Source organism: Carassius auratus, chromosome 4, assembly GCF_003368295.1.
Source record: "Carassius auratus strain Wakin chromosome 4, ASM336829v1, whole genome shotgun sequence".
NCBI lineage: Eukaryota > Metazoa > Chordata > Actinopteri > Cypriniformes > Cyprinidae > Carassius > Carassius auratus.
In genome coordinates, this window is record NC_039246.1 from 22,517,335 (window position 1) to 22,537,140 (window position 19,806).

Below are 19,806 nucleotides of genomic sequence, written 5' to 3' on the forward strand. Positions count from 1 at the left end.
TGACTATCAAAAATAACTGTGAATCGTGTATCTTAGTGACGCGACCACAACATAATATCATACAAGACTCCTGCAAAATGACTTGAGCTGAAGTCTAAACTTGAACCCGTTCACTAGATTTTCTTTTCTGAGCATAACTCTTACTGGTCCAGTTTAAAAGCAAAGTAAAAAGCCAAAGCACACGATAAAACTTACAGTAATGATCCATTTGTCATTAAATTGATGTCATGCGTTTGGAAGTAACACCTAGAGAACTTGAAAACACACTCATACACACACACAGTCTGGTCAGCTATCCTTGTGGGGACTCCCCATAGGCGTAATGGTTTTTATACTGTACAGGCCGTATTTTCTATCGCCCTTCACCAACCCTACCCCTAAACCTAACCCTCACAGGAAACTTTCTGCATTTTTAGATTTTCAAGAAACTTCATTCTGTGTAATTTATTAGCTTGTTTACCCGTGGGGACCTCAATTTAGGTCCCCACCGTGACACAAGTCCCCATGAGTCTGTGTGTATTCAGGTTTAAGTCCCCACCAGAATAGAAAAACAAGTACACACACACACACACACACACACACATATATAGAGTCATGGCCAAAAATATCAGCACCCTTGGTAAATATCAAAGGCGGCTGTGAAAATTAATCTGCATTGTCAATCCTTTTGATCTTTTATATATATATATATATATATATATATATTTATAAAAATAATAATAAATAAATAAACACACACACAAACACAAATTTTTTCCCTTTCATTGGATAATAAGAATTTCAAATTGGGGGAAATATCATTATGAAATAAATGTTTTTCTCTAATACACATTAGCCACAATAACGGCACCCTTTTATTTAATACTTTTTGAAACCTCCATTTGCCAGTTTAACAGGCCTAAATTTTCTCTATAATGCCTGATGAGGTTAGAGAACACCTGACAAGAGATCAGAGATCATTCCGTCATCCAGAATCACTCCAGACCTTTTAGATTCTCCTCTTCGGTTCACTCCTCTCATCTTCTAGGGTTCAGGTCAGAGGACTTGAAATGGCCATAGCAAAAGCTTGGTTTTGAGCTCAGTGAACCATTTCTGTGTTGTTTTTGAGGATTGTGTTTGGATTATTGTACGGTTGAAAGATCCAAACATGGTCCATTATAAGATTTCTAACAGAGTCCGTCACTTACTGATTTTTATCTGTTGGTATTTGATAGAATCCATGATGCCATGTGTCTAAACAAGATGCCCAGGACCTTCAGCAGAAATATATGCCCAACACATCAGAAATACAGCAGTATATTTCATTGTACACATGGGGTACTTTTTATCTCTGTATCTTTTAGACCCATCTTTAGTGTTTGCTGCTAAAAAGCTGTTTTTTTTTTTTGACCATAGAAAGCCAGTCCCATTTGAAGTTCCAGTCTGATAACTGAATATGCTTTAGTTTGTTTTTGAATGAGCTAGGAGAATTTTTCTTGAAACCCTCCCAAACAACATGTGGTGATGTAGATTCTGTTTGACAATTTTACTTTACGGTTTTCTGAACCTAAGACTCAACTATTTCTCTGCAATTCTCCAGAGTCTTTAGTCACTCAAACTCTCCTTCTCACTGCACATTAGGACGATATAGACACACGTCCTCTTCCAGGCAGTTTCTTAACATTTATGTTGATTGGAAATTCTTAATTATTGCTCTGATGGTGGAAATGGGAATTTCTTCTCTAAATTGTGAAGCTCAATTATCTTCTGCTGCACATCAGAAATATATTCTTTGGTTTTTTTCATTTTGATGGATGATCCAGGGAATTTGGGCTTTGTTTTCCCTCCTCTTTATATTTCTGTGAAACAGAAAGCCATGGCTGGATAATTTCATGTTCATAATCACGTTGGAGTGCTCAAAATTGTGAATATGAATGGGAATATACTTCAGAGATATTTTACTCATAAGAATTTCTAGGGATGCCAATAATTGTGTCCAACAAGTATTTGAGAAAAACCTTTATTTCATAATAATATCTTCCCCCATTTTAAATTTGTATTATCCAATGAAAGGATACATTTTCTAATTTTTTAAATAAAAGATCAAAAGGATTAACAATGCAGATTAATTTTCACAGCCTTCTTTGATCATATTTACCAAGGGTGCCGATATTTTTGCCCATGACTGTATGTATGTATGTATGTATGTATATATATATATATATATATATATATATATATATAAATAAATAATGATATTTACTGTGCTTATTTGAGACACGTGCAAACAAAATCATAGTTGTTCAAATTGGAACAACAACATCAAAAAAGTCAAATTAAAAAGAACACCACAAAACAAAAACACAAGAAAAACTAGATCACAGCAATTTATAGCACATAGCAAAATAAAAAATAAAATAAAAAAATAAAAACAAAAATCCTAGGAAAACAAACAAAAAAGACAGCACAAAATTAATTAATTAACAACTTTATTTTACAATAATTTTTATTTTAAGATACTTTTCAAATTTAGATTAGGTTAAGAATCCCAGATTTTCCCTGTGTTCTCAGTCTGTAACCCTGCACCAATCCCTCAAAAACACACTGAAGCACACTGACCATGAATGGTATTCTGAATCCTCAACCACCTGCCTAAAGAATGTAAGGCAGGAGAGAGAACAATCAGCAGAGAATCTGGCATCAGCTTCCAGCAAACGTGAAAGGATGAGGTGCAAATTGCGCAAATTGAGCCAAGTATTCAACCGGGTAATTGCTTGCAGTTTCATCAGCTGCAGCTGAGTGATCCGAATGTCTGTTTTGAAACCGTAAATGGACACTGTTTAGCATGCAGTGATGATAGAGGCCAAAATAAAGGTGAAAACAACAATGCATGAATTTCTTCTCCAATATAAGTAATATCATACGAGTCTAAACAGGCAGGGTCAGCGCTCTCATCACCACCTGCATTGGATGGCCTACTTTACAAAATAACAAAACAAAAACAAAACATAAAAAAGCTGTGTGCTGCCACCATGTGGCCAACTGAACTTTCATATTTCATAAAGGACAACAGGAACACAGATGCTTTCCTATACAAATCTTTGACTTTATCATGACCTTGAAATCAATTTTCAAACTCCCTTATATTTCCAGGATTTTCATGAATGCGGGAACCAAGGCAATAACTATAAATAAATACAGTAAATATTACTGAACAAACAGAGACCTAATAATACTTAAATATACCCATATTCCAATAAAAACCTATGACTAATGTTGTAAGACTCTTCAACAGACTTCAATTCCAGACTTAAAGTTTTGCGTTGGTATTTAATGCATGTGAGACTTGAGAGATCCGCAATGTTCCAGAAGAGGGCAGTGTTGGCCAGAGCATGAACAGTTAAAACCACTGCTTTAATAGACCTGGTCAATAATTAGAGCAATAACTAGCTAATTTTTATTAATTCACATGCAAAATCTAATATTGACCAGTATAACAGATTTAGTAACAATAACTCCACTACTTGATTAACACAAGCAGATGAAAAAAAAAAAACATGTATATAAACTTAATACATTAAGTATTGCAGAATATAATATTTAAATAATAAATGTTTTGCACTATAGTGATATAAATTCAGAGTTGGTGTGATTAGATAAATAGTCTGTTACTATACATGATGTTTTTGTGTTGTGTGTTTTTTTATATATATAATTAGATTTAGGCCATTATTGGTGATAACTGAGTGATGACTGTCTGCATTGTATTATACTTTAAATAGTAAGACATCTCAGTATAAAACCAACAGTAAACATGCTTAAAAGCAATAAGCCTGCATTGCGGTATATTCTTTGGCATATGGCAAAAATGCAGCAGTGTAGTAGATGTAGATTGCATTGCATTCATCCTAAATCACCTCTGCTCCTTCCGTCTGTGGGCATTTCTTTCAGCTCTTTTCAGAACATGAACCTCCTCACAGTATGACGCAGCTCCATCCAGAAGACTCCTGTGGACTGCATTAACAATGTGAGATTTATTATGCTATTCAGATTTCTATTGCAGGTACATGTTTTATATACACACAGCATAAAATACCTTTTCTTCAGACCATCAAAGAGAATTGTAATAGAAGCTGTGTATTACTAATATTGGGTACATAATGTACTGGTTAAGATAACAGAGATGGAACAGTATTGTTCCATCAGAGTCTGATCACATGAAGTGATGCTGTAAAACTACCTTGCAGCAGGAGCTTGACCGGGCTTCAGCCTCTTGGTGGCGCTGTAGCCGCTTTCCCAAGTTGAAGGGATGGAACTGCTGGTGTGACCCTCTCTGTGTTCCTGAACCTCTTCATCCAACATCTGCATTAGAGAAACCACAGATGTGTGAGTGCATGTAATGTGAAAACATACGGTATAAATGAATACAAATAAAAATGATATACATTTTAAAAATTATAATTGATTTAATCAGATTAACAATGAAAATTAATTTGATTAATTTATATTCATGATAGAATTTCACTTTTTTAAATTATTAGTGGCAAAATAATAATTCAGCATTTTTGTATTATATTATTTATAGAAATATTATTTTTTACCCACAATATTTATAAGTATTACATATATCTTCTCTAATAAACAAGTTTATTTTTCTAATCCAAAGAATATATATATATATATTGTTTATTTAAATTAGATTATGAACAGTGGTGTACAGAAGTTTAAAAATCTAATTTCAAAGGAGTAGTTCAACCAAAACTTTGACATTATTTACCCACTCTCAAGTTGTTCCAAACATATAAAGAGGTTCTGTCTTCTATTGACCACACAAAAAAATAAAAAATAAAATAAGATATTTTGAAGAATGCTTGTAACCAACCAGTTGACGGCAGCCATTGACTTCCATAGAATGAAAAAACATTCAGTGGAGTCGATGGGTACCATCAACTGATTCTTTCTTCAAATTATCTTATTTTGTGCTCAACAGAAGAAAAAAAAAACTCTTACAGGTTTGGAACAACTTGAGGGTGAGTAAATGATGAAAGAATTACATATTTTTAGGCGATTTAACCCTTCAAACCAGGTAATAAAATGTGTTCAGATATACATAAATATAAAATTGCAAACAGATTAAATTAAAGAAATACATATAACTAATTTGGTAAAAAAAACCCTATGCATAATCTAATAAACTAACAATAATAGTTATTATAATTTTTTTATTAATTGTAATTAAAGATGAAACAACAACAGACCATGTTTCTTTTTATTCCACATGTTTGCTGTAGTTCTGGAGTGTTCTGACTGTCTGGATCCGATCTGATAGGCTTCCTACGCAGCTCGTCTCTTCTGTGCACCACTGTATTCTTTGACTTCAGCTGCCTGGAATGAAAAACGAGACCATCTGTCATCAACTGAACCAGGGAAGACATTAAGATCAGTCATTTAAACAGGAATCAAGAAGCTAGAGTATGAAACTACATCATTAGCTCCTCTTTCATGTCATACCTGATGCTAATCTTGACATTTTAATACAGATGACAAACTCAGACCACCTCTTCAAGTTCCAGCTCATGTTACACTTAGACGTGTTATACCTGTACCTTGTAAAAAAAAAAAAAAAAAAAAAGTTCCAGCTTATGACTACGGTTTTGAGATGAAATCCAAAAATGTATCAACTACTTTTCACAAACTGATGGAGAATAAATTTGAACATGTTATTTTATATATTTAGCCAAAAATATATATATTTTAAAATGATTTTGAAACTTTTGTTTTTTTTTATTTTCTGCATAATGCAGCTTAAATTTTCCCCTTTTTTAAGTATACAGTATATAGGCTAAAATTACAGGACAAAATAACACTACTTGTTATAAAAAACAAAACAAAAAAAACATTGAAATTGAAATGATAAAAAATTTAAATGAAATTATACAAATATGATTTGTAGGGTTAAGAAAGTGGCATAAAAATGTATGGAACAGAAACAAAAAAGTGTGACAAATATAATAATAATTTTTTTTTTTTAAATATTATTGTATGCATTATTGATTAATGCAAAACATAAAATATAAATGTTTTGCATTAAAAATAAATAAATAAATATGACTTTGTTCTTTGACTTGTGGACCAACAGATAATATTTTTATGATTCTGTACCAATCACTAGAAGAATGGTTCTTCTAGTTTTAATCAAAAAGAAAAAAAAATATACATAAAAAAGGAATAAAAACAACACACCTTTATTCATATTATTATTATCACTAAGTCTTTCTTTTTTATATTGTTGTAAGAAAGAAAGAAAGAAAATGACAGAAAGAGACAAAAGTGTTTGAATCCGGGAAAGACTAACTAAATCAAAACTTGGAGAATATACAGTAACTCATTATAGTGTTCTGCATTATAGTCCTCTAAAACACACACTGATCATTTCCTTCATCTTTTTTGATCCAGCACGGGAGACAATGTGTCTATAGCACATGATATTTGTGTGTGTTTTTTCTGGTGACATGAAAGGGAAGTTTTTGGTTTGTATAGGAGACATCTATCTGACCATAGAGTTGAGCGGATCTGCCTCGATGGGAGACGCTCAGTTTTGTCATAAGGCTCCAGCCGCCTTCACCTCATGTCATCGAAACCATCGACTGCGAACTGATCGAGTCCCCAGGCAAACAACTAGTACTGATGTGTATCTGCAAATGTGTGCGTGAAACCTAAACCATGTTCATCTTGTATAACAATATTCCTCAACTAACGAAAAAGAAACATCACAAATATTACAATTAAAACCACTCAGATGGAAATACATTATACTAACCTATGTGCATCACTGATTTAGTGATGTCGATTTCTGGGCATATGGCAAAGGAAATTGGAGGGAATGATGTGCTCTTAAGTTTCAGACGGTCTTAAGGGCCTCGATATGTTTGGTCTTGCTTCAAGTCAATAATCAGTCGCATTAAGATTACTGGTATGCAACAACTGAAAATAAGCTCATGGATTATATTTCCCAACCACAAGCAATAGCAATAACATAATACTGTATCGATAACGGGAATCTGATAGTGTTTCATGAAAGGAAACGATTACATTCGCGTTACAGATAATCATGGAGGGGAACAAACAGAATCATAAAGGCAATTGTAAGTCATGTGACATGGATCGGTGACATGGCTTGTGTCAAATATGAAGGTAATTAAAAAAGCACACAAGAGTAATGGATCCCACAATTTAAAGGGGGCAAATAAGCTTGATCTTATGCAATACAATAAGACTATTAAACATTCAGTTAAACAGTTGAGTCGACAAACAATATTTAAACATACGGTTTAAACTGTCAGAACTAAAAAAAAAGCATTTATTGAAACTAAACTGCAATAATGACTGTTCGAGGCCTTGTGTAGCACCTATAGCTCTGCATATCCAGAGTTTAGATTTACATTTAAGATGGTCCCTAAATTTTTCCGTCCAATCTTAACCGTTTATGCGCCGTATGCCAGCACAGATTGTTTTGTGAACCTGTTCTATTAAACCTGTTGAAGGATGGGATGCTTAAAAATTATATTGGACCCGCGAGCAAGTAATAAATGAGTGCAGCAAAGTAATAAAAAATGACCTGTTTAATTATACGGGTCAGAGAGAAGATGGAAAATAGCCTAAGAATGATGGAAACCCTAAATTAGGTTTCTGGACCTAAAGAAAAACTAAATAAATAACAGGAGAACGAATTGTATACTGTATATGTATACTGAACATACATCTGTCTCATAGGAATAACACTCAATGCATAAAGCATTTTAAAGAACAATTCACATTATTAATGCAATGACTTGAATACACCACTATGTAATTTGACATACGAATTACAAATAATTTTAAGGTGGCAAACGAGTCAAGGTACATGCATTTAAATATATGGATGTGATATATATATTTTTAATGTTTTATTATAATAATAATAATAATTAAAGCATTAAGATGGCATGAGGTGACAGTCTGTCCCTCTCAATCACTCAGACAGAGCTGAGCAGTTGGGACTGTGTCTGTGTCAACCATCTCCCTGCTCTGTGAGAGAGGAAAGGGCACTGATATTGTGTTAACACTGACTTCAGAATCTAAGGCTAATGATTATGAGCTGTGTTGATGTTTTAACTTCAAAACCAGGGTTGAGTGACATTTGGGGGTTAGTAGCCTAAAAAGTTTCGTTTTTTTTAGGAGCTGAATTTCGAGTATCCCTGTGTGGACAGACAGACTCACCCAATAGCCAAACGGAGGCATTAGAAGAAGTTTGGCCCTGGCAAAGGTCAACTAGAAGAGGGAAAATATTCAGTTAGAGGAAGAGATTGAGAGTTAATGTATAATAGAAACTGGTGAAGGACACTGTAAAGCAATGATTTTGGTGGTACCATTTGTATAAATTTCTCACACACACAAAATGTACACTTAAATATATTTAAGGTCTAATTAAATTATATCGACTTTTATTGAAATGTCTCTCGAAAATGGTAAAAACGTCTAAAAAAACAACATATTTTTTGTGCACATAATTCCTTTGGATCACTAGAGGGCGTCCATGAACTAGTTTGTTAGCATTGCCTCCAGTGTTTACATGGACCGAGGTCTCAAAATCTCAAACATTTGTGATCTTAGGATCCACAGTACTGACTTCAGTTCTTCAAACACATAGTGTATAGATGTACAGGATGAACAGCCACAATTAGGCATTTTAAAGGCTTAACTGGCCTTAAGATGAATTTTAAAGCACATCACTGAAGACGAGACAACTTAATCCACCTCACAAAACATTAAAAGAACATCATCAATAACATTAGTAGAAAATGTACTGCGTTTAATGATTTGATTTTCAATCTGATGCAAAATAGGTCACGGAAATAACCATGAAGGAGCTGCAGAGGAAGCAACACTTTCTCCACTCGAGCCCAAAGGCGCACAGATGTGCCAGTTGATGCTCTCAGCTGCTAATTTGGCAATGATCTGCACTTGGAGGACAAGTTTTCTGAGCTCGGCCCACGTTCTCCGCCTCCCGTCAGATGGCTCATCCTTGAGTCAACAGCAATTACCATCACTCATCCGCACTGAGGAGACTTTACTGCTAGATTACACATGTCAAACAAGACAACGGGAACCATCCACCTCCAAACAAAGACAGAGGCTTTATCCTCGGAATAATTACAATGGGGACCCATTACAGTGGATTATAATTGGGGCCTTGAAAATATTAAATGACCTTTCACATTTACCTGGGGCCACCGGAGTGGAGGAAAAGGCAGCAGTTACCAACAGCATATCAATAATCAGGCCTAATCTTTATTACGTTTGGGGACGGAATCGTAATGATGAGTGGAGCCGGGTCTTTAATGGACACCTGGTAAAAAGGAATGGCGCTCCGGTTGTATTTTAAGGAGGCGGGGGTGTCTGGTGCACTTGTTTCTCATTAGGTATTAAATAGATTAAGATTTCAAATGTACCATCATCAAAAGTATTATCAAATTAGCGAGTTCAGCGAGCGAGGCAAAGCGGAGCGCGATATTAGGGGTCCGCCGCATGGGGGGACGGGTGGCCTGATTTATGCACAAATAGATTCCACTTCTATTGAGATGCGGTAATTAGGGATTTGTCAGGAAATCTGACCCTCTTAGGTAGAAATTACTTTGTATAATACGAACGGCGGAGCACGGAGCCTCTTCGACGCACATAATTTCACTTGATTATTTATACATCAAAGGGAATCGGTCATGGATGCAGAATAATATTCAAGGAGGTGGAGGAAAGAAAGACGGGGAGCCGCAAGAGGAAGATGGAGAGACGAAAAGGGAGGGGGATGCGGAGATGGGAAACGCGAGAGAAAGAGAAAAGGAGGGAAGAAATTATCCGTATACAAACACTCTCTCATCTAGACAAATGGACAGGGGAGAGGGAGCCAAAATTTTCATAGCGCATTTTCCTCTACTACTACTACTTTCGAACTTTGCATATAGATTGCCATGGCATTTCCAGCTGTCAAATTTAATTTTGCTTTAATTCTTCACGGCCCGGCCGGGGAGGGGCCAGAGAGTGCTGACAGCCTCTTTCCCCTTTGGTCCAGGTGGGAGGCGGGTGGAACCGGGATCAATAATGTGTCCTTATGAGAAATTACACCTAATGCCATTGAGTATGCATTTGAGGCCTCTGTGGGATAACAGGCTAATGAAATGCCATTTCTAGCCATTAGATAATATGCAGCCTCGGCCACGGCCCAAACGGAGGAGAGGAGAGGAGTGCAGAGCACTGACAGGGTTTCGGGAAGATGCATTCAGCGGCTGAGCGGAAGAGATGGATCTGTGATCTAATCTGATGGAGTGATGCGAACGCCTTCCCACACTTCTTTAGAGCAGGTGGCCTTTTTAGGTCTATTCCATGTGCCAAAAAAAGCATACCTGCGACATGATAGTGTGGTAGTTCTGAGACCACTAGCTCCTTTAACCTTAGGAAATGCCGAACAACTTGTAAAGTAATGTATACTACATCTTTAGGTTGTATTTTTGTAGTTAATGATTATGTATCTCAGTATGTACATGTAATAACTGTATGTTAGTTCTAAGATTTACGCTTTTTTAAAACCAACCAAACCATGTGGAATAAATGCCTTTGTGGGTGTACGATACATTCGTCTGAATGTTTCATGAGAGTGCGGAGATCGTTTAGACATAATTTGTCACACAGCGGCAGCACAGAGACCTGGAAAGAGATCAAGCCATGTGGAGACATTAAAACTTGAAGCCTTATGAGGAACTCGAGTAATTAGCGCTAGAAGGAGTATGATAAATTGATCATTTTTGCTAACTTGCAGATCAAGTCAATCTGAGAACAATAAGTGTGGGGAGGGACATATGGTTCAAATATATATGATGGATTTGAAGAGTGCCAATGAAGAATTTTAATGGATAAAAGTGTGTTATACTCCACAGATTGCCAAAAAAAATACTTGGCGTTGTAAGAATGCATCGATCCACCAATAAAATGTAACGCATTGATTATAGAATCTTAAAATCTATTGTATTTACTATAATAATGTACCATGCAGTCACCCAAGTTACCTCTGGTGTGGACATATTTAATGGAGATGAAATGTTAGTATTTTTAATAAAAACATATTTTTGCCAATTATTCCTCAAAATGCAACAATCATAAGCATGCAACTAGTAAGCTGATTTCTAAGAAAAGTGTGAACATCAATACGGCATTGACTGGCAAAGCATGACTTTTAGTGGAGTTAGTGGGTCAGAAACAACACACTTCCAATTTATGAATATCAATGAAAATAAAAATGACTTGCACCAAAATATGTGAACTGAATTATGAACAAAAATAAATCCATCTGAATTGTAAATACTGCTGTTTAAACTTACACTAATAAGGCCTCCTTGGCTTTTGGTGTGGCCGAAGACTTTATCCACTGTGCACTCCTTTAATGGGTAGATTCACTGGCAGGCAAACTTATCCCTATTGGTAGGATGTATGGGACTGCATGGTTTGGCCTGGAGCAGGAAGTCAGAGAACAGGTAAAACATCTTGGGTTTTGCCTCCGTGCCTTTAGGGGGCACTGTCTTTAGCCAGCCTTCCCGAATGTACCACCTCCCTACAACGAGAAGAGATAACAGGGAAATGGATGAAGGACTTACCTATTGTCTACATAAAAAATCAATTTCAAGCAGAGAATAAAAAGCAGAAGGTTTACATGACTTGAGACGGAAAAAGAGACAACCAATCTCCCTTCTCAGTGATTGGCAGTTGCATGATGGAAACTAAATTAGATGCTGACATTTGGATAGATAAGATGAAATTTCATTCCTGCTACTGATTCCTTAATTGCCCCAGTGAACCTTGTGATTGCAGCTCTGGCTATAGCAAGAGTGTGGAGCTCAAAATGGATGCTCTGAGCGACAGACAAGCACTTTATGATTAGCAGAGGGGTCAAGTAGGGGTCAAACCGCTTTTTAAAAGTGCCACAGGTTTAATATGAGGCAACAACGAAGACGCATTCTGTGATACTTTAGGGCGACATGTGCAGACTGGATTTAATGGTTTCTTTGGCTTCTTTAAATTGGTAACATGCATTTACATGGTTAAGTTCTATCTGGATCATGCAGAATAGTCATGCCTGATGATTTCGGTTTCACATCCACAATGCTAACAAGTGTACGAACTCAATAACAAGACACCCAGTGCCAAAAACATCAAGTTGTCCACCGGTATAGCGGTAAAGAACCCCCGCTTCTGTTTAATATGAATCTGTATGCCTCAAATACCTGTCACTGGTTTGGACTGACATATCCAAGGAAGGCTTCATCGGCGGAGTTCAAAGAGCAGGAACTTGGAGATCCCCCTCTTCATGTTGAACGCTTTCAACTTTCCCTGTCAAAGAGCACCTCTGCCCAGCTACAAAGGACCTAGTGGTTTGCAGGGTGCTAAAGGTTGCACTACAAAGCGGCCGGGGTCCTCCTGATGTGACCAAGCCAAAGACCCAGAGACACATAAAAGCATTTCTCGGTTTGAAAGTGATGGAATGGCAAGTCAGATCATTGTTAATTTCAAGAAGGCTTTGTTGGATAGGTTACCCTTTCATGTCAGTTAAAAGGGGATTCAGGTGTTCATCTATACTATTCAAAGCCCAGGAGCCCTCTTTTTAAAGTTTTGTTCTGATTCAGGTTACTCGATTGTATGAACAATTGTGACTTTACGGCTGAAACCTATTCTACTATGCAAGGCAATGCAAGCTTTACAATTACACAACGCTGGATTCACTGCTGCAAGTAGGAGTAATCAGTCTTCTATATTCATGGTGCATTCACTTCATGACGGAATTACTGTAATTATGGGATGTAAAGTCTGAACATACAGAGTATACAAGTTGTAATTTTTATGTTGACATCTGAATCCTTTATCCAAGTCAGAATTATGTAATTATGGTAATTGGTCTCTTTTAGGCCAACAACTGTTATGGCAGAGCAATACAAGTTACCTGAACAATAACACATCTGGACTAAAGGGTTAGTTCACCCAAAAATGTAAATTCTGTCATTAATTACTCATCTTCATGTCGTTCATGACTTTTTGTTCATCTTCGTTCATCCCAAAATAAGATTTTTTGATGCATTCCAAGAGCTCTGACCCTCCATAGGCACAAAGGATCCTTAGGTGATCATGTCACATCAGTGTTTCAACTGTAGCTTTACGAAGCTACGAGAATACTTTTTGTGCACAAAGAAAACAAAAATAACGACTTTATTCAACAATTCTTTTTTTCTGCGTCACCCTATAGCACCATTTTTTTTATGCTATTTGAAAGTAACTTTATTGCCCCCTTGAGTAGCACACTTTCAACCTGTTAGCTGATGATATTACTGGTTGGTGGCTTATTTTTGGCATAAAAGATCTACACTTAACTGACCAATGGGGGGGATAAGTCATCTAAAGGGCATGGAACGTTCTCATCTTTCTCTCTTTGTCTTTCTATTACGCTCTGTAGGCCAAAGAGTTTGGGCTTGGCCCTTGGAAAGCTGTGGTGGCAGCAACGTCCTGCTGAGGACTCCAAGGAAACAGACAGTCTGTCTGCTGTATCAATGTCCCATTGATTCAAGCTTTGCGGCTGAGAATTACACTGCCCTTATCTCCAAGCCGGCCACTTAATATTGTTAAGGGGCTCCGAAGCCTCTCATCTGTCGAGCATCACTTTCGTTAGGGCACATCTGAGGAAACGGAGGGGTTGGGTGAGATAAGCTGGGATGGCCTGGTTCGGTTCGGCCTTCTGAAGTCAGAAAAAGTGCAAGTGGAAGAAAAGAAGCCTTATTGGACAAGAGAAAAGACCTCGGTAGAATTCTAGAGTCCTGGAAAAACAGGATGAGAGGGAGTTTTTTTTACACTCTTCCTACATCCGGCGCTGTGTGAAATGAGCCCAGTGCTCGTTGGGTATTCATCGCCAGTCTCCCATCCACCTTTGTGCACACACACACTCTCTCTCTCGCTCCCTTTCTCCCAGCTTCCTTTTTATCTGCCGGCCCACAAGATGAGGAGAGGCGCTAATTGGTCCTGGGGGAGATTGGCAGGCCAAGGCATTCACGACAAGGCCCTCTCTGTCTTTTTCTCTCTCTTCCCCTTCCTTCTCCATCTCCTTCTCTTTTGTTTCACACGTGGGCATTCTCCCTTGGGATAAATAAGAAGGAAGAAAGGACCTCCACTCCACAAGCAGCACAAGAGAAGAAAGATGGAAAGAACTGACATAAGGCACACTTCCCTTCCATTGCCAATTAGCGGGGAGAACTTGTCAATAAATTCAGTTAATTCTCTCGTCGGAGACTGCGATTGTAGCTGGCGAAAACAAAACCGCCCGCTATCGCTTCTATTGATTATGGGCAAACAGCTGGATCTCTTTTAAACAAGACTACTTTTCCACACTCTTCCACCTGACCTCCTTCATCCGCTTAACTCTCTGGCTCTCCACGGAGCTCTGGGAGATAAAAAGAATGGAAGATCACAGTCTCTAACCTGGAGTCAGGATCCTGGTCTTTCGGCCCTTCAGCTGTTTCTGGACTCTGCGCAGCTGCAGGTGGTTCTCATGGCTGCGAGCGTTGTCTTGGATCTGCTGGGCGACCTCTGAGATGGCTTTCCACTGCCTCTGCACCGAAAGGGCACATGGCATGAAAAAGTGGAAGGAACTGAACAGACTCATGACCAACTCTGCGAGCATAACAAAATAAACACAACACTAAGGCCAGATTTACTTACTATCAGCTTACGCCAGCACAAACCCTCATTTGGCATTAAAAAGCTACTGTCAAGATTTACTTAAGACATGCAGTGGGAAATTAGCAATTAAGTTATTTTTGCGACTCACCTAATCGAATATGCAATTGTAGGAGTTTACCTTTCTGTCTGGAAATTTAAGGAAGGAGAGTATTTAAATGAATCGCGCAACATGGTTTACTAAGATTTGTGTTCTTCAATTCATTGGTATTTGCGGCATTAAATCAACGACAAAAAAGCCATGTATTAAAGCGGACGCAATTTGCACTGCTCTTGGTAGATTGCGATGGTCATTATGGAAATTAGATGTTATGCCTTTGCACCTTGTCAGTAAATAACCTGCAGAAATTTCCCTCCTATCGGCACTTTAGCAGAATTGCGCTTTAACGCTAATTTGCCATTTAGTTATTCTGGGCCTAAAATTCCTCCTTATGCCAAGCACACAATGAAAGACCAAAGCATGTCACACTGTGTACATTTAAAGATACAGTTTATTACATTTTCTGTCATGTTAATAAACACTTCACTTGACTAACTGCAGATTAGGTGCAGCAATTACGATATCACAGTTATGTGCTTGGAGGAAACGGTATTCGAAAAAACTAAAACTTCCACTTCACAATGCATCACTCTCCTTTTCCACTCTTTTGGTGCTAATTAATTGTCTGTCACTCACTGCAGCTCTCAGGTTAGTCAGGACACCTGAAACCAGATTTCTAACCATGTTTTGACATCAAAATTGGCAAGCTTCAGTACTGTGTTTTTGGCATTACTCGTATTCTCTAGTATTTTTTCAGAGATACATTGAGTACATGTTCAATTGCATTTTTTTGTGTGTACTAATGGCATTAATCTAATGATTTATTGTTAATAATAACAACATATGCACTTCTTTGTAGAGTGTTAAATCAGTACCATAACTATATAATTTGATGGTTCCAAAAAAAAAAAAAAATACAACAACAAAAAACACAGTTCAATGCAGTAATATGAACAAGAGTGTGAGCTATTTATGCAATTTTGAACTTATTACAGGCATCAAATGAGTAATACAACAGCGTGACACACTAATAAGTGCACACCCATTGGCGTTTATGCATTATGCAAACTACATTATTGCATATGATAATAACAGTTTGTTTTTGGCCTCCACACAATGTTTGATTTTTACCATCAACCCCCTGGAGGAAGACATCCAACTACCACTGATTGGATGAAGACCTTGCCATAGGATGTTGTGCTAGCCAACAAAAGCACAAGGCCTACCATACTTCATCTGAAACTTTTGTGTTTCTGTCTGCCTGATAAACACGGTTTCTGTACAAAACAGATTTCTGTGGTTCATTGGTTTATTGGAAGCAAGCTGTGCAACATAAAAGCGTCAAAACGTGATCTAAATAATGCAGAGTGAACTCGTTTTCAGAGTTTCAGATCATACTTTTTCAGTTTGCAACTAAAATGTTTGAGAAAACATTTCACCAATTACCGTGCCTGGAATTCATTAACTAATGTAGACATCATCAACTCATTAAAAAGAAAAAATAAACACAAACAAGCAGATGGATACTAATTTGAAACCGGGCTTTGGTCTTATTGACTCTAACAATTCAGACAATGAACACAGCGCTCGGGGCGTTTGCCTCACAGTAAAATAATCACAGCATAATTGAGTCGCTTATCTTTAGAACAATTACAAGCAAAACCAAACAAAGTGACTGTTTAGAGATGACTGGGCCTCTCTGTAAGACTCTCAGTCCTTCCCTTTTAAGAAAACCCTCTCTATAATTGTGTTTCAACAGGGCTACGGTTGATGCATTATTAATCCCATCTCATTCCACATTCTACGAACACTTTCTCTCTGTCTTTTTATTTTAGACATTCAGTATGTTTAAACAGAACTCGGTCCGAGGAGTTCTCAAGTGTTAACTTTTTTTAATTAACCTTTGACAGTCTTCGCGAACGAGTCGAGGAGACACTTGGCTGTAGGGAAATGTTGAAGTTAGCAACCCCAAAATGTACACGACTGACGAATGCCACAATTATGATAATTAAAAGAGCTGCGTTTCGACTGCATACGTGAGCATGTGCGATGAGAAACATAAAAAGAGCAGTAAATTTGGGGGGGGGGGGGGGTGACATCAACACACAAAAAGAAAACTGGAAAACAACAACAAAGCCTCTTGTGAGTTTCACTGCTAGTTTGCTTAATCAGATACAATATAATTTGTCTGGGGTTGTTTTTAAATAATTCCCTTTACAATATGCCTAGGCCGATCGAGGAAACTTTTTCTATTTCTCTCTCTTCCACTCCAAAAAAAAAAAAAAAAAGCTAGCGAGCTTAAAAAGCAGCTCTAATGAGAAGAGGAAGAAGCAATGGAGGGGCAAATCTGGATATGTACCTTCATCTTAGAATCAGGGGCTGTTTTAATTTGTAAGCAAAAGCAGCAAGCAACCAATGAGATTTTAATTGATACACATAAATAATTCCTTGTGTACACAGGCTCTTAAGTCAGATTTGCTGTTTATTTGACGATAGAAATGAGTCATTATCGGGGCTTCTGTTGATGCCGGAGATTTTATTTATTTATATTTCGCATGGTTGATATCCTCTGATCTGGTCCCTATTAATTATGTCAAAATCCACATCGAGAATTTAGACTCACGTTAAGCTTTGCCGTACTTTCATCCTCGGCGAGCAAAGCCACCCGGTGACAATAACAACGTGTGCGTGCTACAACAGGGGCCCAGAGTTGTTCTTTGTCACCCTTACAAAGACAAGGGAGGCTGTCTTTTTCGGCTGCCAGCTTAAAAACTTTTTTCCCTTTAAGACGCGGGTTTGTTTTGGCACCATATGAAACGATTTCAGCATTTGCACCTTCTTCAACAGGCCATGGTATCCTCCGCAATGCTTATCTCTGCAAAGCACCTCATCATCACAAACACGTTGAGTGATCTCTTTTTAGGTTGCTCTGTAAGTGACAAACTAGAGTGGAAAGCAAATTTGACAAGCATAACAAGTGTGACTTTGGGTGAATGTGATTCCGCAGCTTGATACAGATCCTGACAATAAACAGATAATAATAAAAAAAAATAAAAAAAAACAGGCTAAACCCATCAACATTTTTGTCACAGAGCGCTAACAGGATAAGAGAGTGTTTGTCGAATTGCGAGACGGCGGTGCCTCTTACTTGAAAGCCGCTGAAACTCTGGGTTGTCTGGACTGGTGTTCTCTGTCAAGTCCCTCAAGAAATGCTTGTACCTAAAAAAGCAACAAATAAACAAAACACGGCACAGGCTTAATGCAACGTTTCTATAAATACACCCTTTAAGCGCGAGAGAAAACCCATCTCAGGCGTGTCAGGGTAAGCAGGTCGGACAAGTGCTGTCAACGCAAGACGACTTTACTCGCATTAAGATGCGTTTAAGAAAAAAAAGCTTTTCGTTTTGAGAAGAAATAAAGAGCCATTCAGCCTACAAAATTACACTAATGTGCCGCATTTCTGCTTTCTCCGGAACAGATTTTGTGCTATTTTAGCAGCACAGTAAATCTAGACAGAAAAATGAGGATGTACTTCCTTCTGTCCGGGTCACACAAAGTACAAGTGTAAGTGCACAGGGTCAAACTTTACATTCACCTTGGTTCAGAATTTTTTTTTTATATTGATTATTGTGCTATTCTCCCCTGATGACACAAAAAGGTTATAAACGGCTGGGCAAATCAAGGACCCAATTAAGGAAATGACCCCTATTGCAAGGTGAGGGCCAAATTGAGAGAGGAGAAAATTTGGTGGTAATTCATTTCATGTTTCAAGGATGGAGATAAAGATAGAGCGAGTCTTAATGCCAGAGATTACAGTTCACTTAAGCAGAACTCCAGCGACTAGAGACATCAAAGGCCTCTTTCAAATGAGAAGGCTCTCAGAAAAAGTTAGACTCTGTGGTATCGTCGCAATTGGGAATACGATTCTCTACAGTTTTCTGTACTTTGATTGCGGTGGAACTTGAAAAGTTTTTGGAGGGAGTGCATTAGCATTACACAGGTGTATGCAGGCAATTAATGTAGCAATCAAATATGCATTACGGCAAAAACCGTGAAACTAAATATCATATGCATTCATTAGGCGTAATGAAAGTCATTTATTTAATGCTAGAGGCTTGATCAAATTTATTCAAAATAAAAAATACAGACAAAAAAATGGAAAAGGGAATAAAGTAACAGTGTTAGTACATTTTACTTCTATAATGTGATATTAAAATTAAATGGAAACAAAAATACGTTTCTGGCTAATACAGATAAGCCAATGTTTTAATTTGCTGTTATAATTATATATTGTTAAAAGAAAAAAATATATAAATATATAAACATAAAAAGCTACTATTATTTATATCTAAGCATCACTGTTAAAATGAACAATTAATACATTTTGAATTAATTTCGGTACTTGCTATAAATTACATTTAACAGTGTCATTGAATTATTAGCTTTAAAAAAAAAAGATTTAAGTGAGTAATATAGCGTCAAAATAAATATGTAAAAATAAAAAACACTAGAAATAATTATTATATAATATTATTTACTTTTACTATAAGTGACCACTAGATAACTCAAAGGCAATGTAAAAAATAAAAAATGTATAATAAAAATAGGAGAAATTAAAAATCCAATATTGGCCGTTACATCATGGATGATACAGTTAAAAGTACAGTTAAAGTATAACTTGTATATATCATGTATCCCTGTATTTAACAAGAATAATATAATAATAATAATAATAATGGCAAGACTACATCTGTGTACCAGTTAACATTATGTAGTGGCCCGTGTGGTCTAGGTGATGTCACCGAATAAGAAAAGTAATTTTAGAGAAGAGCAAGATATCACATTTTGATACAGTACTTTTTTCTACCAAAAATGATTCACAGGAAGACTGATTTCGACTTCAGAAATACATTTCAGAAAACATTCTCACAAAACATTCTCAGCATGTCTGGCACCAAATTCCACATCACGTCCACCATTTC

At 37.1% G+C, this 19,806-nt stretch overlaps 1 pseudogene; it reads right to left on the minus strand.

Annotated features, from left to right (window-relative positions):
- Nucleotides 1–5,257: 5,257 nt before the first annotated feature.
- The window catches only part of LOC113063046 (rho guanine nucleotide exchange factor 39-like), a 37,519-nt pseudogene continuing 22,970 nt past the window's right edge, over nt 5,258–19,806 (minus strand).